Source organism: Anthonomus grandis, chromosome 11 (assembly GCF_022605725.1).
Source record: "Anthonomus grandis grandis chromosome 11, icAntGran1.3, whole genome shotgun sequence".
NCBI lineage: Eukaryota > Metazoa > Arthropoda > Insecta > Coleoptera > Curculionidae > Anthonomus > Anthonomus grandis.
Window position 1 is genome coordinate 11,093,235 of NC_065556.1, and position 17,578 is coordinate 11,110,812.

Genomic DNA, 17,578 nt, shown 5'->3' on the forward strand with positions numbered 1-17,578 from the left:
AATAAAAAAATGCCCAATAATATGTTCGGGTAAAATACCAACCAACCAAATACCAACGGTTGATATATTAAGTTGAAAACCTCTGTGCTCACTTTTTCCAATACTAATATCAAACAAAGGAAGGATTTTGCTTCCCATGGAAAAGCAGATTCATCTGGAAATACAATATTTCATAAAAAAGATTCATTTTCACTTGCGTTTTCTTCATGGTTTCACAAAATTCCATTCTTCACCACTGGTTGTCAAGAAATATTACCTGAATTTTGGAATATTTCAAACATTTGTAATTATGTTTTTTCCAGATACTGGTTATAGCTCTGTAGTCCATACCCAGTTCCTCTCCAATACTTCTACTTAATCGTATTAGATTCACTTCAAGGACAATACAAATGATTTATTTCAGTAGTTCTTGCCCATGGACCCTTTCAATAAAAGATTCTTATACTTTACTGTAGCATTTTGCTACGTTTGGTACGGTTTGCGGACGATAGCACACTTATTTCCATATTTAAGTCCGCCAAACCAACGACAGCCGCAAGTTCTCAGAATGTTAGGCAGCAAAAAGTAGCTTCAACCAACAACGATATTAGAGCAATCTTGGAGTGGGGCGATAACAATTTGGTCAATTTTAACGCTAAAAAAACGCAGGCTGCAGTATTTACGATGAAGACTAACCTTGGTGGCCCGGAGCTAGTTATGGCAGGAAAAACATTGCCAATGAAATCATCTTTACACCTTCTAGGAGTCGAGGTCACCAACAGTGTGTCCTGGCATGACCACGTTGCCGAGGTCGCCAGGGCGGCTTCCAAAAAACTCGGAGTGCTTTTCAAAACGAAAAAACTGTATACACCAGAACAGCTGCTGACTCTTTATAAGGCTCAAATACGCCCTTCCCTCGAGTATTGCTCGCATGTCTGGAGCTCTGCACCCAAGCATAGTTTAAACCTGCTGGATTCTATACAGAAGAGAGCTATTCGTCTTATCGACAAACCAGAACTGACAAAGAGTCTGGATAGTCGGGAGCACAGGAGAAAGGTGGCTGTTCTCTGTTTATGCTACCGTTATTATCACGGCAAGTGCTCCTCTGAGCTGGTAGGCCTGATTCCACCCAGGGCTGTTCCGGCAAGAAGGACGCATCTAGCAGTTGCGGCTCATCAACATCGAGTCCACCTGCCTACCCCAAGGACGTCGCTGTATCGGGACTCATTCATCTGGAGAACATCTTCTTTGTGGAACGGGCTTCCACCTCATATATTTCCCGACGCATACAACCTACAGCGATTCAAGATAAATGCGCACAAATATCTTCGCGCAAGCACCACTCCAAGAGTGACATAGGACTTTCCTCTTGTGCTTGTGGTTACCATAAAAAAAAAATAATATGATAATTATTAAGAAAACAAAAGAATGTCTCAAAATTTGCAACAACGTTTAAAATTATTTTTTTGCAAAGAATCGGTTAATTTTTCAATGTAGTTTAAAACAAATCCCTACATTATTCTGTCAAATTGTCTTCATAAAACAATTTAATAATAGCCATAGTAAGCCAGCAGCGGCCACTCAACGACGAGAGCAAGCGGAGCTACCATAATCTTGGACTTTAAAATGACAATTTATATATGAGAGCCTTAAAGAGGTTTTAGGTTAATTTTTTCTTCCCTTCGCGATGTTAATTTTTTAAGCCAAAGTTTTTGTAGGTTTACCCCACTTGCATTGGCTCAACGTCAGTTTTATTTTTCATCTAAAAACACTTTAAAATTCTTCTAAGCTAGCGTACCTCCTTAAACGCCAATTGAGCTCATTTCTATCCCAAAATATATACTGATGAAAAACTCATAAATAATTTTTAGAATTTGTTTAAATGGATGCTTTGTTGCTACTAATAATATCGAGCCTTTATATAAAAAAAATATCTATATCAAAATATGCTACGATACTACTAATTTAGCTGTTTCTTGTGTTTTTTTATGTTTTATCTTATAGCTTTCCTTAAATCCTTAAATCTAGATTTATAGACTATAGGTTATTACCGGTTATATAAAGTCAGTTTTGAGTATCTAAGCAGCGCAGCACGTAGCATGAAACATTACATAATTAACACAGAGTAAGTTCAAATCAGTGGCTATGTTCCTAAGGAAATTCGAAAGTTGCCCTCAAATATTAAAAATCTGTTAAAAGAAAGTCATTATTAAATAAAGAACATTCTTTAATATTTTACAGAAGCACAAGCGCACTTATTTTAAACGAAAAATTAATAAAATATAAACATATTAGAAAAGCTTAAAACATTACATGTTGATTAAGTAAAAGAGCATTATAAATCTTTACAGCGTTTAAATGAATATTTTATTACTGTTAAAATCAATTTTACTTGAACTCTAGACCGTTTAATAACAAGGTAACCTACGGCGTTTTCCCTTTGTTGCCTTATCGTAAAGGGTAAATTGACCTTTCCAAGGCAATTCGAAACCCAACTTGTCACAACTAAGACAAATTTCAGGACAAAACACAATTTCCTAGGCGCTTCTTCCAATTTAAAAGTTCCGCTGTTACTTCGTGTAGTCCGACAACTTATATTGCTATTGAAATACTTGGGTAGTCTTATATGTGGGTATAATTACGTGCTTAGGTTTGTGCTTTATTAAATTTGGATCGTGTGGTTTTTAATATGCTGGTGAATTATGATTAATTAAAAGGCACTTCCAGGATTTATCGGCCATAAGCAGAGTAATTAAATGGGTATTTATTTTTTGCTTTTTGCTGCTTATGAATCTTAGTTTTATGCTTTAATTATACAAAGCTGAAGTTTTATACTGGGGCTTTAAAGATAAGCTCTAAAAAGTGCTTTACTTTACCTTATGGATTTTTTAATAAAGTGTTATTTACATCTGGTTAAATTCTTTAATAAAAACTACAGGGTGAGGTACTCACTAAGGTAGAGATACCGTTTAAACCAACGAAAAAACGTGTATAGATTTTGTGAAGGTTTAATAAAATGATGTTCGGTAATGTAAAAAGTTTTCATAAATAAACTCACTCGTAAATAAATGCGAGTAAATATTTTAGGAGCAGTGTAAAGTAAGTGAGTGGTGAAATAAAATATTTCGAAGTTTAGTTATAGACTATAGACTGATTTTATTATATTTAATAAACCTGATAGATATAAGTTTAACAATTGATTGTTATTGTTGCACTTGACCTATCTAGTTTGAGTTATTATGCAATAATAATATGTAGATCAGATTTGGTATACATATCCATTCAAACATAAACCTTGTCTTAATTTTCGAAAAGCTATAACGCTACAAATTTGGGAAGTAAAGTAATATCTAAAATTTCTGATATATAAAATAAATACGGTAAAATATTTATATAGTATAGCAAGTACTTATAAAAATTATTATTAAATTACATTAATTATAGTTTTTAACCTACTTAAATGTATTGCGTGTTCCTTCGCCTTTAAATAAAATGATTACGAAGCATTTTAAAGTTATAACTATTTTTTTTAAATATAAGCTATGATGTCAGGTTTATAGTAGGTTTGAAGGCATAAAAAATATTTCATATAGAATTAAAAATTATTAAGTAATAATAATTGTTGAATTTTTTATTTTTAAAAACGAGTTATAATCAAATTTTTTTTTCCCTTTTCTTCATTACTTTCGGCAGTATTTCTTCACTGTTCAATTTACACTATGTGTTTTATAAAAGGTAAAAACATGTAACCCGAAAAAAGGAAAATTCAATAAAAACTTACCATAACATACACAAAACACCTAACATATAAATAAACAAAGCTTACAATAAAGTGGCACTATCTACGTACAAAGAACTTTACATCACCTTTTACATTTCAGAAATCTAACCATCATTTGAGAGTCTAGAACTATTTAAGGTTATTAATATAATGATGAGCAGTAATTTTAAAAATAACATTATCTTTTATAAACGGTATGTGGATGATATATGTATGATTTGGAATGAAAATAAGGTAGAGGTTACAAATTTCCATAATTATGTCAACTCTCTTCACTCTAAAATTGAGTTCACCATCGAACGGTAACAGAACAACATCTTACCATTCTTAGATTTATTACTTAAGAGGGAAAGAAATAAGATATCCTTTGAAATATTTCGTAAACAAGATAATATTATACAATATAATTCAACATCAACGTTCTCACATAAATTTGCTGCTTTCCATTCTTTGTTTTACAGACTTTTTAACATCCCACTTTCTCGTGAAGCTTTTAAAAAAGAATTCCTTACCATTAAACAATTAGCAGTTAGGAACTTTTTCTCTCTAAAACCTATATATAAAATGTATTTTCAGTATGTGAACAAGTATAAATTATCATTTAATTTTATCAGACAACAAACAAACTATATCAAAACTTTTAGGTCGTTTACTTATTTTAGACCAATTTCGTCACAACTATCCCGCTTTTTTTCTCCCTTTGGCATAACCCCAGCTTTTAAAACCAATAATACATTAAAAAGACATCTACTTAAAACTAAAGATAAACTACCCCCACTATCATCTCCGGGAGTCTATGAGATTAGGTGTAAAGAGTGCCCTGCAGTGTACGTCGGCCAGTCTGGTAGGAAGATTTCTACTAGAATTAGTAAACACAAGGCCCAATATAATAAATTTAAAAATACCGATATGACAGTCACCAGATCGGCTTTTGCTAATCACCTCCTAGACTCCAAACATAATTTTCCTGAGAGCCAAAGTATAAAAATACTTCATCAGTGCAACAAAAGTAAAAAACTAGACTTGTTGGAGACAATGGAAATTAGTAAAGCTTTTAAAAGCCCAGATCTGTCCTGTGTTAATGAAAGGTTTGAATTTGATGGCCACCTAGTTTTTAATAACCTTAAATATTTCTAGACTCTCAAATGATATTCTTTAGGTTAGATTTCTGAAATGTATAAGGTGATTTGATTGTTTAGTTAAGTTCTTTGTACATAGATAGTGCCCCTTTATTGTAAGCTTTGTTTATTTATATGTTAGGTGTTTTGTGTATGTTATGGTAAGTTTTTGTTAAATTTTCCTTTTTTCGGGTTACATCATTTTAATTATTATTTAGGTCTGATGATGCTCTAGTCAAGCGAAACATGTAACCTTTGTCATTTTATTAAATGTATTTGTGATGCTGTAGATTTTGTGTTTTTACCTTTTATAAAAGTGTATGACCAGCATCTTTGGGATAATGGATGAGTTTTTCGAGTTACATTATGTGTACTTATCACTACACAAGGACATTTGAACCAAGTATCAGGTTCTGTTCCGTTTTCAATATTAATCATAATCAAGACACCTATAGTTGCGAAACAGGATTTTATAATATGTTTTGTCATACTCAGTTTTTCTTTTCTTTTTTGATCTTATCGGAAATCTCTAGCTCACTGTAAGGAAAATTTAAGTTTTTTGCGAACTTTTAAGTTAAAAGAGTCAACATTATGAACCATATCGGATTTAGTTGTTAGTTCGTCCAAAATTTCAGGATTTTTTTTCTGAAAACTGGTTTCAAGGGCTTTAGTTATGAAAAACTCTTGTGACACCACAAGCAATATAAAAATTTTATGGCATTATTCTTCTAATCTACCCATGTGCCATAAATATATAATCTTACGTATTCGCTAAGAACTCTATTTTCTCTCCCACAGCTACCAATCCTTCGATGTTAATAGGATGCTAAAAATAAATGGCTGATAGTAAACTAGAAAGTTTTTCCCATATTCTTATTTGAAATTGGTGGTATTTGCACTAAATAACTACCAGATAGATACTGTTTTTTTTTCAATTTTAGCAAATGTTCCAAAATGTATACATCCTTTATAATTCTATGCATACTTTATTAAAAGTTTGCTATGCTCTAGTTAGTTATGACCATAAGTTCTATATGGGTAAGTTTGCTTTATTTATTTAGCATTTCCGGTAACTTAAGACACCAAGTGACATGTTTTTTAGAGATATTTTAGCCTTAGTTATTTCAAGATTCTTCTTAACTGCAATGACCTTTAAAAAGAGGTCATCATGAAATTCTTTAATAAGTTTATATTTCTCATGACCAGCATATACAGTGCTTTCATTTTAAAACGATCTACCCTTAATAACTTTCTTAAAAAAAAAAAAAAAACACGTCAAATTAGATATACAGAGGGACGTTTAATTATGCATTTACTGAAGTTCTGTCAGTCACCTCCAGCTAACCTCACTTTAATATGTCAAATGGGAACCTCCATCGTGTGATACATCATAGTAAGCAGCGTAAAATTTTCTATTCAACGGTACCAAAAAAAATGAAATCGATAAATGTGTAAGCAAATAGTTAGCGAAAATGTCTAGAAATAATGAATATTTTATTTACGCCAAACTTTGGTATTTTAAATGAATACTTTTAGTGTGGTACCTACATCATTTTAAAATTCTTACATTTTTTACAATAGATCATCAAAAAAAAAATACAAGCAATTTAGAAGTTAAAATGTGTGGTAACAAACAGTACATTTAGTTCAAGCAAATTATTTATTTTTTTAAGTAAAGAATAAGTACCGTTATTTGCGAGAAAAAAGAGTGTCTTCAAATTTTTTGCAAAAATCTTTGAAGTCTTATAACTTTGTATGTGTATTTATTTCACTTATATTTTTTGCGAAACCTACCTAATAGAAATTGGTGAAAAATAGTGAAAATTTCTATACCCAAATTTTTGGCCTAGGAATGGGAAACTGCATGTCCCCAATATGCTCAGACATTGTAATGGCACAAGATCAGTGTATTTCTGAACTATCTTTTAATGTACCTTTTTTCTGTAGGTACGTTGATGACATAATCACGGCAATTCCAAATAAAAAAGAAAACGAAATTCTATCAGTCTTCAATAGTTTCCGTACACGTTTGCAATTCACTATCGAACAAGAAATTAACTGTAGTCTTCCATTTTTGGATGTTAAAGTCATAAGATCCACAGATGGTACCATAAAAACAGATTGGTATCAAAAACCAACTTTTTCAGAACGCATTTTAAATTATTTTTCAGAACATCCTATGACACACAAAATAAATGTAATAAAAAACCTAAAACATCGGTGCTTGAGACTTTCTAGTCCAGAATATCATAAAAAAAACCTTCATTATGTTCAGACAATTTTAAAGAAAAACAACTACCCCCTATCAATTATTAAAAAAATAATTAAGGACACCGAGCAATGAAAATATGAAACAATGAAAATAATCAATTGGCTTATTTCAAGATTCCTTACATTAACACACTTTCTCATAAAATTAAAAAGACCATACAATCAAAATCTGATGTTATTAAAATCTCAGAAAGAAGTGAAAACTCGGTAAGAAAACATTTCTTTACGAAGCTTAAAACTAAAGACGCCTTTGATTTACATTTTAACATTATTTATAAAATACCTTGCTCTGGGTGTGATGTGTGTTACATTGGTCAGACGGGTAGATATTTGAGGCAGCGCCTATACGAACATGAGTATGATTGTAGGAATTTAGCCCTTAAAAAAAACCCTACTGCTTTAGCTGAGCACAAAATGAATACAGGACACAATTTTAATTTTGGCAAGACTACAATTATGGGCCAACAGCAGCTTTTTAAAAAGAGACTTCTAGCCGAAATGATAAACATAAAAAAACATAATAATGCGGTAAATAAAAGAACGGATATAGACAATCTAAGTTCTTCTTATTTTAATCTAATAGATCAAATCAAAATGTAAACTTTTGGGACTGTTTTGGTTCTTATCACTAAAAAGAATGCGTCTATTGTGTTCTCGCATACCCGGTTTTTCTGGCTAGATGCTAAATTATTATTGTACACCGTAGAATCAATTTTAAAGCAACTGTCTGTGATACAACCCATCATTTTAAACCGTTTTTGTTAAAAAAAAAAAAAAATATTTTATATATTCTATGTTACCTGTGTGTCCTGTAAACATGATTTTTTTTTTATGACAAGCAAAATCACACTGTTATGTAAGCAATTTTATCATTTTTTTTTTGTTGTGTATTTTTTTAATTTAAATCTAAGATTTTGTTGTTTTTTTTTTTTTGTTTTTCTGTTTTTTTCTTTTTTTGGTGGTATCAACATAACCCCAAAAAGTTAAATTTTGTTTATATATAATAATCCTTTTTTATTGTGTCTTTTTTGTTACCTTAGGGCCCTGATAAAGCAATAAAATTATTGCGAAACGTTGGCCAGTACATAAAGTGACGTTTGTTTTTATTCCTTCGATCCCATCCCACAACTAAACTCAAGATTTCTACCTAATAGGTACAAAAAAACACTGCAATACCTTACATTTTTAAGGCGTTTAAAAAGCAGGCGATTTATTATTGTTAAAACTGTCAGTTTGACGCGTGCAATTTTTCAATTTTAGTTAAAAAAGTGAGTTAATAAAATGGTGTATACGCTAGCCGAAAGAATAGAAATAATTTTCCTTTCTGGAGCTTAAGATCGGTGTGCTCGCAGAACCGCGAGAGCATTTAATGAAAGGTATCAAGATAAAATCGTGAGCCATAAATACGTATTAGAATTGATACGAAAATTTGAGAGACGGGATCGATTTGCAATAAGAAAAAATATGAAAATAGAGTTGTCGATGAAGCATGCCAAGTTGAAGTACTAGGACAATTTGCTATGGATCCAACTTTGTCTATACCAAAGGCCGCAAAACTAAAAAATATTTCCACTGGTTCCGTTCATAAAGTTTAAAAAAAAAAATAAGTTCTTTCCATATAAAATTCATATTCTTCATGAACTCAGAGAAAATTTGATGGGAGAATTCAATTTTGTGAAGTGATGTGCCAGCGAATTGACGACGATCCCCATTTATTGAAGAACATCTGCTTCAGTGACGAATCGACCTTTTTTTTAAATGGCCTGGTGAACAGACATAACTATAGATACTGGGATAATGAAAATCCGCATGTTTTTCGGGAAGGCCATACCCAATATCCCCAAAAAATTAATGTTTGGGCAGGAATTTATGGGAATGAAATAATCGGGCCATTTTTTTTGCAAGAAAATTTGACTGGCGAAATTTATTTAAACCTGTTAGAAAAGGCAATATACCCTTCCATCATCCAATCTATGGAAAATCAAGTAGATCAACATCGTGCTATATTATTGAATGAAAATAATATACATTTTCAGCAGGATGGAGCTCCCGCGCACTATACTTTGGTAGTTCGAGAGTGGCTTGATGAAAATTTTCGAGAAAAGTGGATTGGCAGACGTGGTGCAATCGAATAGTCTGCGCGGTCTCGGGACCTAACCCCACTAGACTTTTTCTTTGGGGCTACTTAAAAAGCAAAGTTTATAAAACCCCACCTGAGAGTATTGAGAATTTAAAAAATAGAATATTTCAAGAATGCAGAGAAATTAGCGGGCAGACCCTTGCCAATGTTCGTAAGGAGTTTGAAAATAGGCTTTTTTATTGTCTTGCTAATAACGGCGCGTATTTTGAACATTTAATAAAATACATTTGTTAAACTAATTATATTTGTTTTTCTACCCTACCGATTTACACTTTAATTGCTTCCTGGTCAATCAATTTAATTTTTTTTTACAACCATTGATAGCATAATGAATATCCTTTAAAATAATGTATCACACCATGGGGTAGCCATTTGACATACCAAAGTTTGGCGTAAATAAAATATTCATTATTTCTTGACATTTTCGCTAACTATTTGCTTACACATTTACCGATTTCATTTTTTTTGGTACCGTTGAATAGACAATTTTACGCTCCTTACTATGATCACACGATGGGCGTTCATTTGACATATTAAAGTGAGGTTAGCTGGAGGTTCGGAGGTGATTGGCAGAACTTCAGTAAATGCATAATTAAACGTCCCCCTGTATATCTAATTTGACGTGTTTTTTTTTTTTTTTTTTTTTTTTTTTTTTTTTTTTTTTAAGAAAGTTATTAAGGGTGGATCGTTTTGAAATGAAAGCACTGTATATTTTTTTTGGGATCACAAATATTCACAGTGTTTAACTAATCGAAAATTGGCTAACGAACTGTGGCTAAATATTTCATTATTTGTTTTTAATATTTCTAAATCTTCTTCATAAGCCACAATTTGCAATCAAGGCAATATTTTTCCTAAAGAAAAATTGTCATTACTGCTACGATATATTTTCAGTGCTGGCTTTCTTTTTTCTATATTTTTTCACAAGAATATTTGGGTCACAAATAAATTTTAATAAAGGAATTTAAATTATAACTATTAGGTATTAGTCTAATTTTGGAATTTTCAATACTTGTTATTATATCTGTAATATTATTGTATGGTACAAAGTTAACATATAAGATTAGTTGTTGTTTTTTGAATACTAAAATAGTAATTACTAATATTTTGTGATTGTCTGACATAGGTTTGAGATTATCGATTGTAATTCTCGGCAGTGTATCAGCTGCCACATTTTCTTCCCTCTTTATATATTTCGAAATCACAATCTTGCAAGTCTAATTCATACGCAGTAGTCTTAATTTATTAGCTTCACCTTTGGTAAAACTTTTTAAAGCATATGCTTATAAAAGTTTAGTCCTTTTGAATGTTTAGGTAAAATTGGCCAACAGGCTTCTTTTATTGCGACGGTCGTAAGAATAAAGGACTTTTCAAAATTTAAATATTTTAAGAATTCTGAATTTAAAAATAAAAAATTATTTGTTAATTTTGTTAGAAATTTTCTTAATTCTACGAAAATTTTAATAATTTGTCTATGATAGCTTGGAAAATTTGTAAATCGCTTTATGAGTTTTTCCTTATTTTGACAGCAGTTATTTAAAAAAAAAGGCTAACAGTTATATTTCTAAAAAAAAATTGCATTGGTTTGACATGTGTTAAATATATTTCTTAAGGTTTTGATGATAATCATGTACTAAAAATTTTATAACAGTTATATCATTCATATAAATGAAGGCTTGTTTGGGTATACTTGCAAATTAGCCACTAACTCCGAATTTATCCTTCTATACAGCCACTAAAACTGGCTTATTGATGCGATCTTGACATAATTTTTGATCTCTATGAGTCTTGAATGAATGTTATACTCTTAGTACTTTTTGCTGCAAAAGTCACCTTATTAGGTATTTTAGTTAGTAAATACCATAAGCGGCATTATAAGTGCTATGATTAAATTTCAACTTTTTAAAGGTACTTTGTTTAATATCCAGTTTTATGTTTCCGCGAAAAGGCCAATTACAATGGTAAGTCTGACTTTAATACTATATAATACGGATTTATAATATTCTAAATATGAATGATATTTTTATACATGATATAAATTTTAAAACTTTTAATGTGGATATCTTTTAAAACAAAGAAAATAGAAAAACTAAGAATAAGTAGCGGGAAGAGGAACTAGCAGATTTAGATCATGGAGTAAAGGTTTGGGCTCCATGCACCCTAATCTCTAAAGTTAAAGAGCCACCACTCTTCTTGTAACACCTCAAATTAAAGGTCTTTTGAAGTAGTATTCATTTAGGGAGTTTTTTTAGTTTGATACAAGGTCGACAAAAAGTTTAGTTTAAGTTAAAAACGCTATATTAATAAACGAAACATTTTTATTATTAAATACTATATACTACCTCATTGACTTGATGACTTTCGATAACGAATTATAACAATGTACAACTATTCAAAAATAAAGTTAAATTGTAGAAAATAAGTTTCAAAATAGATTGTTCTTTTCATTTAGGCGGCACATAGAATGCATTTTGCGCATCCTATTGAATAGAATATAATTTAGCAATTTTTTTTCTAATATACATATATTATAGATCCTATTTTAAATTAAAAAAAAATATTGTGCCGATAAATATTATTTAAAAGAACCTTTAATTTGAAGTATCATAAATAAATAAATATATGAGTCTTTATTTTTCACTCGGCGCATAGCTGAACCGAGCATTCAAAAGAAAATTTAATACAATTCATCTATAATTAGGTTTTCAAATATTTAAAATAAATCCCTGAACCTTACCATTACCAAACTAAGAAAATATATGTTTAGTGTTTTAATTTTAATTGTAATTATATTTTAGTTAAAATATAAATAAGTTACAGGATAAGTTGACAAAAACTTTTTGCATCTCACTCAATAATTTGGGGATAACATATGAGAAAGAACGCTGAAAAAGAGTAGTTCATGGTAAGGTATATCAAGTAGATTATTGTGGAGTGTCTGGCGGTTATGAGTACTGGAGCGAAATGTGAGCTTTTCATATTTTCATAAGTACTTGGGCTTCCTTGTCTCGAACAACTTATGCAAAAAAATTGCCAAATGAAGCTTAAGCCTATCTTGCATATTCAACCAGTTTAATAAGCTCAACTTGTGACTTATATGATCTGCATTTGTATTCTCTGTAGCCTAGCTTTAGGCTGGATATCTAAGCAGAAAGCAAACCCAATATTTGCATATAGTGAGTAAAAAATAATGTTGTTTTTTAAGGATAATATTTAATATACCTTTATTTTTATAGTCATTTTTACGTGAAATAATTGACCTTTGCGCAACTTTGCTTACATGAGTTTTAAATATTAAATTATGATCAAAAATAACTTAAAACTTTAACTATAAAATTGCATATTTTGTCTGAGCCAAAAAACATCACAGGTGATTTGACTAAATTAGGTTTTAATCCATTATTGTGAGAACACTTGTAAATAGAGTCGAGACATTTATTTATAATTATATCAGTGTCATTGATTTTGATTAAAATAGGATAGTACCAGTAAAGATTTAGAGGTTGGGGAATATGGAACCTAAGGGGTTGCGCACCTCATAACTTGCATATGGTAGATCTTCTTCCTCCTGCCCATAAAAAATTTATTCAAGTATACGCTTAAAATGCAGCTTTTAGTGCTTATACTCACTTAATGTATTGAAAATGCCTCAATCTGGTATTCTTCGATTTTTACGCTTTTTTTATGTTTTTTGTCTACTGCACAAGAAGTCTTAAAAATCTTCTTACATCTTAGGTGTCCAATAACTTCCACCACATCAACATATTGTTCTACTTTTAAACAGATCCAAGTCCTCCGTCTTAATTCTTATTTAACTTTGGCAGCTGTAGTGTAGTGTATTATAGAGATTCAATACTAACCTGGTAAACACATTTTATCAACCTCATTTATAAATTTTAACAGAATTAAAATTAGAAATGTAGAGTAAATGGGTCTATTGCAAAAGTACTTATGAGGACTTTTATCCCCAAAAGCAAAATATGAAATTTTACCGTGATACAACATTTAAAAAAGGTAACACGGCTTCTGTTTTTAAATTAAGAAGCTTAGTTATTGACCTTTGTTTAAATATAGATCCACCTAAATTCATTTTAGAACTAAGTTATTTTTGTGTGTGCTTATTTTGATTCTTGTAAGAATTAACTTTTCAGGCCTAAACAAGGGACTTTTGATTGATTGGCAAATCTATGAGCCTTAACATGCTCTTATACTAAAACTCTGGATTTAATAGCGGATTTGGTCAAAGTATGGGCTTATATTTATTTTGTTATTAAATTAATTCTTTAATTTTCATTAAAATCGTTAGATATATTAACATTTTGTATTATATTTAGAAATTTCCTGTGTATGTGTTTCTTGCGATATTTTATTTCAAGTTTGTGGATATAGTGCTTGCGCTATTTTCCGTTTGATAATCATCGGGATCTTCTTATCTATCGAGGATAAAACAGATAGACCTTATATTTTATTGATCCCCAATTGAACCCACGCCACTGTATTAAGGTACTTAGTGATAGTCGGTTTCCCTTTGAGAAAATCATCAAATGAGTCATCTCTATTAGGTGTTCATCCCCGTCCTCAATTCTATCCTTTTGGCTTCTCCTTCTCCTCGTTCATTCCGATTCGCTTAGAGTTCGAGACTGCTAGAAGAATAATTACCTACGAGAGGGTGAGCTGGGCAATCAAGACATTCCCCCCTTCAAATCTCCGGGCACGGATAAATTATATCCATGCCTTTTGCAAAACGGGATAGAAGTACTAACCCCATACATAGTCAGACTATTCAGGTCGTCCCTTGCTCAGGGCTACGTCCCAAAGTTATGGCATCAAGTGAAAGTCGTCTTCATTCCGAAACCCGGAAAAAGCGATTTTACAGATCCCAAATCGTACCGACCTATCAGCCTTACCAGCTTTATGCTGAAGGCGATGGAGAGGCTGATTGGTCGATATCTTAAGGAAAGCATCCTGGTCAACAAATTACTGCAATATATATATACATACGCCTATCAGGCGGGCAAATCCACGGAACTGGCCCTACACCACCTCGTTAGGAAGGTGGAGGGTGCTCTGGGTAGTGGCAAGGCCTGTCTGGGTGCGTTTCTAGACATTGAAGGGGCGTTCCACAATACCCCTTTTGCATTAATCTGCCAAGCACTCGAGAGCCGCGGCTCAGAACCCTGTTTGGTTAGCTGGATAGAGGTCATGCTCTCGAAACGTCATGTATCTGCCCAGCTCAACAACGAGATTGTCGAAACGTTGGCGGCTAGGGGCTGCCCGCAGGGAGGAGTATTGTCCCCTACCTTGTGGTGCCTTGTGGTCGACAGCCTGATAAATCTTTTAAACAAGGCTGGCCTATACACACAGGCCTACGCTGATGATCTGGTAATCCTTTGCCCAGGGAAAGACGCCGTCTCAATGCAGGGCCCTATGATGAGAGCCCCGCGTATGGTGGACATATGGTGCCTCTCGGGGGTCTCAGGATTAACCCCAAAAAAGCAGAGCTCCTACTATTCACGAGGAGACGTAACTTTGGCACGCCCCCTGTTATATCTCTAGGTGGCGTGCAGCTGCATTACTCCAGAACAGTTCGATTTCTGAGAATTAAGTTGGATCCCAAACTCTTCTGGCACGATCATGCAGACACCAGAATAAAGAAGGCCACCCGCGTGCTATGGGCCTGCAGGCGGGCTTTTGGCAATACCTGGGGTCTGTCTCCTAAGATCCTCCACTGGATCTACTCGCGCATTGTGAGACCTCTTCTCACATACGGGGCTATCGTTTGGTGGCCACGTACGGAGAAAGCGAAAATTCGTGCTCAACTGGACAGAGTCCAACGTCTTGCATGTCTCAGCATAACGGGTTCCATGCAGACGGCGCCAACTAGAGCGCTTGAGACTCTGCTGAGCCTTCCGCCTCTAGACCTCGTTGTGCAATTCGAGGCAATGAGGACTGCGTACAGGCTATACGTCCTCGGCGAACTACGTGCTGGCGAGACCGGTCACGCAAAAATTTGGTCACGGGCCATACAGGAATGTCACCTCCTGATGGGCAGTTACTGCATGGCTCCAGTGACTGTGGACTGTGAAGGATTTGTGACGCACATTGCAGGCAGAGAGGAGTGGCAGCATTCCAACAGACCTGCATTGCTAAATAGGGGAACCATCTGGTACACAGATGGCTTCAGAATGAATAACAGAGCTGGATCAGGGCTTATTGGTGGGATCCCACATACCAGTAGGGCATACTCGCTGGGAGAGCACGCCACTGTCTTTCAGGCCGAATTATTCGCTGTATTAAAATGCGGACAGAAAATCCTAAGCAGCGGACACCGCAATACAGTTGTAGCAATATGCTCGGACAGCAGAGCTGCCATTAAGGCTATCACGGCCGCAAAGGTAAGCTCCAAGCTTGTACTAGAGTGCATAAAAGTCCTGAAAAAACTGGTACAGGTTGGATGCAGGGTCCAGCTCGTCTGGATATCTGGCCACGCAGGCCATGCAGGTAATGAGGAAGCAGACTCTTTCGCCAGACTGGGACCCGCGAATGTGCCGATGGAGCCGAATTCCATAGTTGGTATCGCCAAATGCGTTGCGATCGCGTTAATGAAGGGTCTGCTTGACAAGTGGACCCCCCGAAGATGGACTGAGTCCCCTGGTATGAGACAGGCCAAAGCGCACATAGGTGGGCCCTCTGCCTGTCTCACCAAAAATCTATTACGCCTAAAAGACGCGACATTCGGCTAGTGACAGGTCTTTTAACCGGTCACTGGCACTTAAGAAGCCATTTCCATACTATCGGTATTGCGGACAACCCGGAATGCCGATGGTGCTGTGAGGAGGATGAAACCGTTGACCATGTAGTCGGGGAGTGCCCAGCACTCACGCGCGCCAGGTTCAAATACTTGGGTAACAGTTGGGTAATAGGTTCAGTGTACCGAGCGACTTTAAGTCCTTCAGACCAGAGAGCATTATCGGTTTCTCTAAGGCCGTTAGGCTCTAGTAACCCCCGGTGGGGTATGACGGATCCATCAGGAGACCTATATGCACAACTGCCTTGGCAGCCCACTGTTTCGTCAATTCAATTCAATTCCTCCTTTATTTGTTTTTCTTGTACACATTTTTTTTTCCATATTATCATCAAATCCACAGACGTTTATAATTTAAATTAAATCAATACACAACAGTATAGTATCAATTAAGTCCTTTTTATTTCAATTAGTCAGCTTAAATTTTTTTCACAGTACTTTAAATTTATGTTTGATTAACGAGCTATGAAGTCTAGCCCAAATACTAAATTTTGCAAACGTGTGATTTTGCATATCTATTTTAGGACAAAACCCATAAGTAATATAATAGAGAGATATAATGTGAGTAAAAATTTTTTAAATATTTTGTTAACGAAAAAATTATGTTTAAAATTAGGATATTATCAGGATATTTAAAATTTTTGTGTTACCTAATTAACGCCGAATTTCATTTAATTCATTTATTAGCGAGAACCATATGTCTCGACAATTTTTCTAGGATTTAAATTAAAATAGACCGGCTCCAAATTTATATGACATCCTGAGCAAGTGATACTAACACCGTCGTCTCTCACAGTACCAATCTAAATCTTGATTCTTAATATTGGCAGGAAGTCGCCTATTTAAATATATATTGCCCGTAAGCGATACGTCTAATAGATATGTATATTCGGTTCCTTTGTGGCTTATCTTAAGCTGAAAGATTTTTTTTCGTGGGTTTTACTGTGATACATACAAACTATTGTGAGTGATATTAAATCAAGTGGATTTGTTAAATAATTAGAGATTTTTTTGTTTTTTTAATTTTTGTAAGTAAATCAATAGGTATAAAAGGTAAATTTTATTCTAGGTATTTATTTTTATGCTTATAATGTAATGATAAACATTTTAACGTTTGAATGTTTAATAAGCAAATTAGGTTTTTAAAAAATAGTTCCGAAAGCCCTTGCAAAAATAATAACAGTAGGGCGTTGTCTGGTAACGAGATGCATATATAACTTTCCGCATAGTGAGCTTTCAGAGTTTTGCATTTTAAATAAGGCAATTTTAATTTGATTAAATAAATTAAAAGTTTCTAGAACATTACAGTTTTGGTTTATAAATTATATGAGCGTTAGTTGCTTATTAAGCAATATCGCATTTGCGCTAATATTTTATTTTTATAGAAAATATTTCATAAAACGAGGTTTTTACCGCCCCTAATTTTTTTATAGAGTAAATTTAATAAATGGGTATCTTTTTAGGAAAAATGATATTTTGGGGTA

The 17,578-nt window shown here is 33.4% G+C and overlaps 1 protein-coding gene across 3 annotated transcripts in view; it reads left to right on the forward strand.

Annotated features, from left to right (window-relative positions):
- The window catches only part of LOC126742300 (slit homolog 1 protein), a 651,615-nt gene that overhangs the window by 301,753 nt on the left and 332,284 nt on the right, over positions 1-17,578 (forward strand). The window contains exon 1 of one of the 3 annotated variants that reach the window (XM_050448938.1): positions 16,949-17,147. The exons of the other annotated variants lie outside the window; for them this stretch is intronic. The gene's annotated coding sequence lies outside the window, so the exon portion shown is untranslated. Of the gene's footprint in view, positions 1-16,948; positions 17,148-17,578 lie in introns of those variants that run through there. 3 annotated transcript variants of the gene reach the window in all.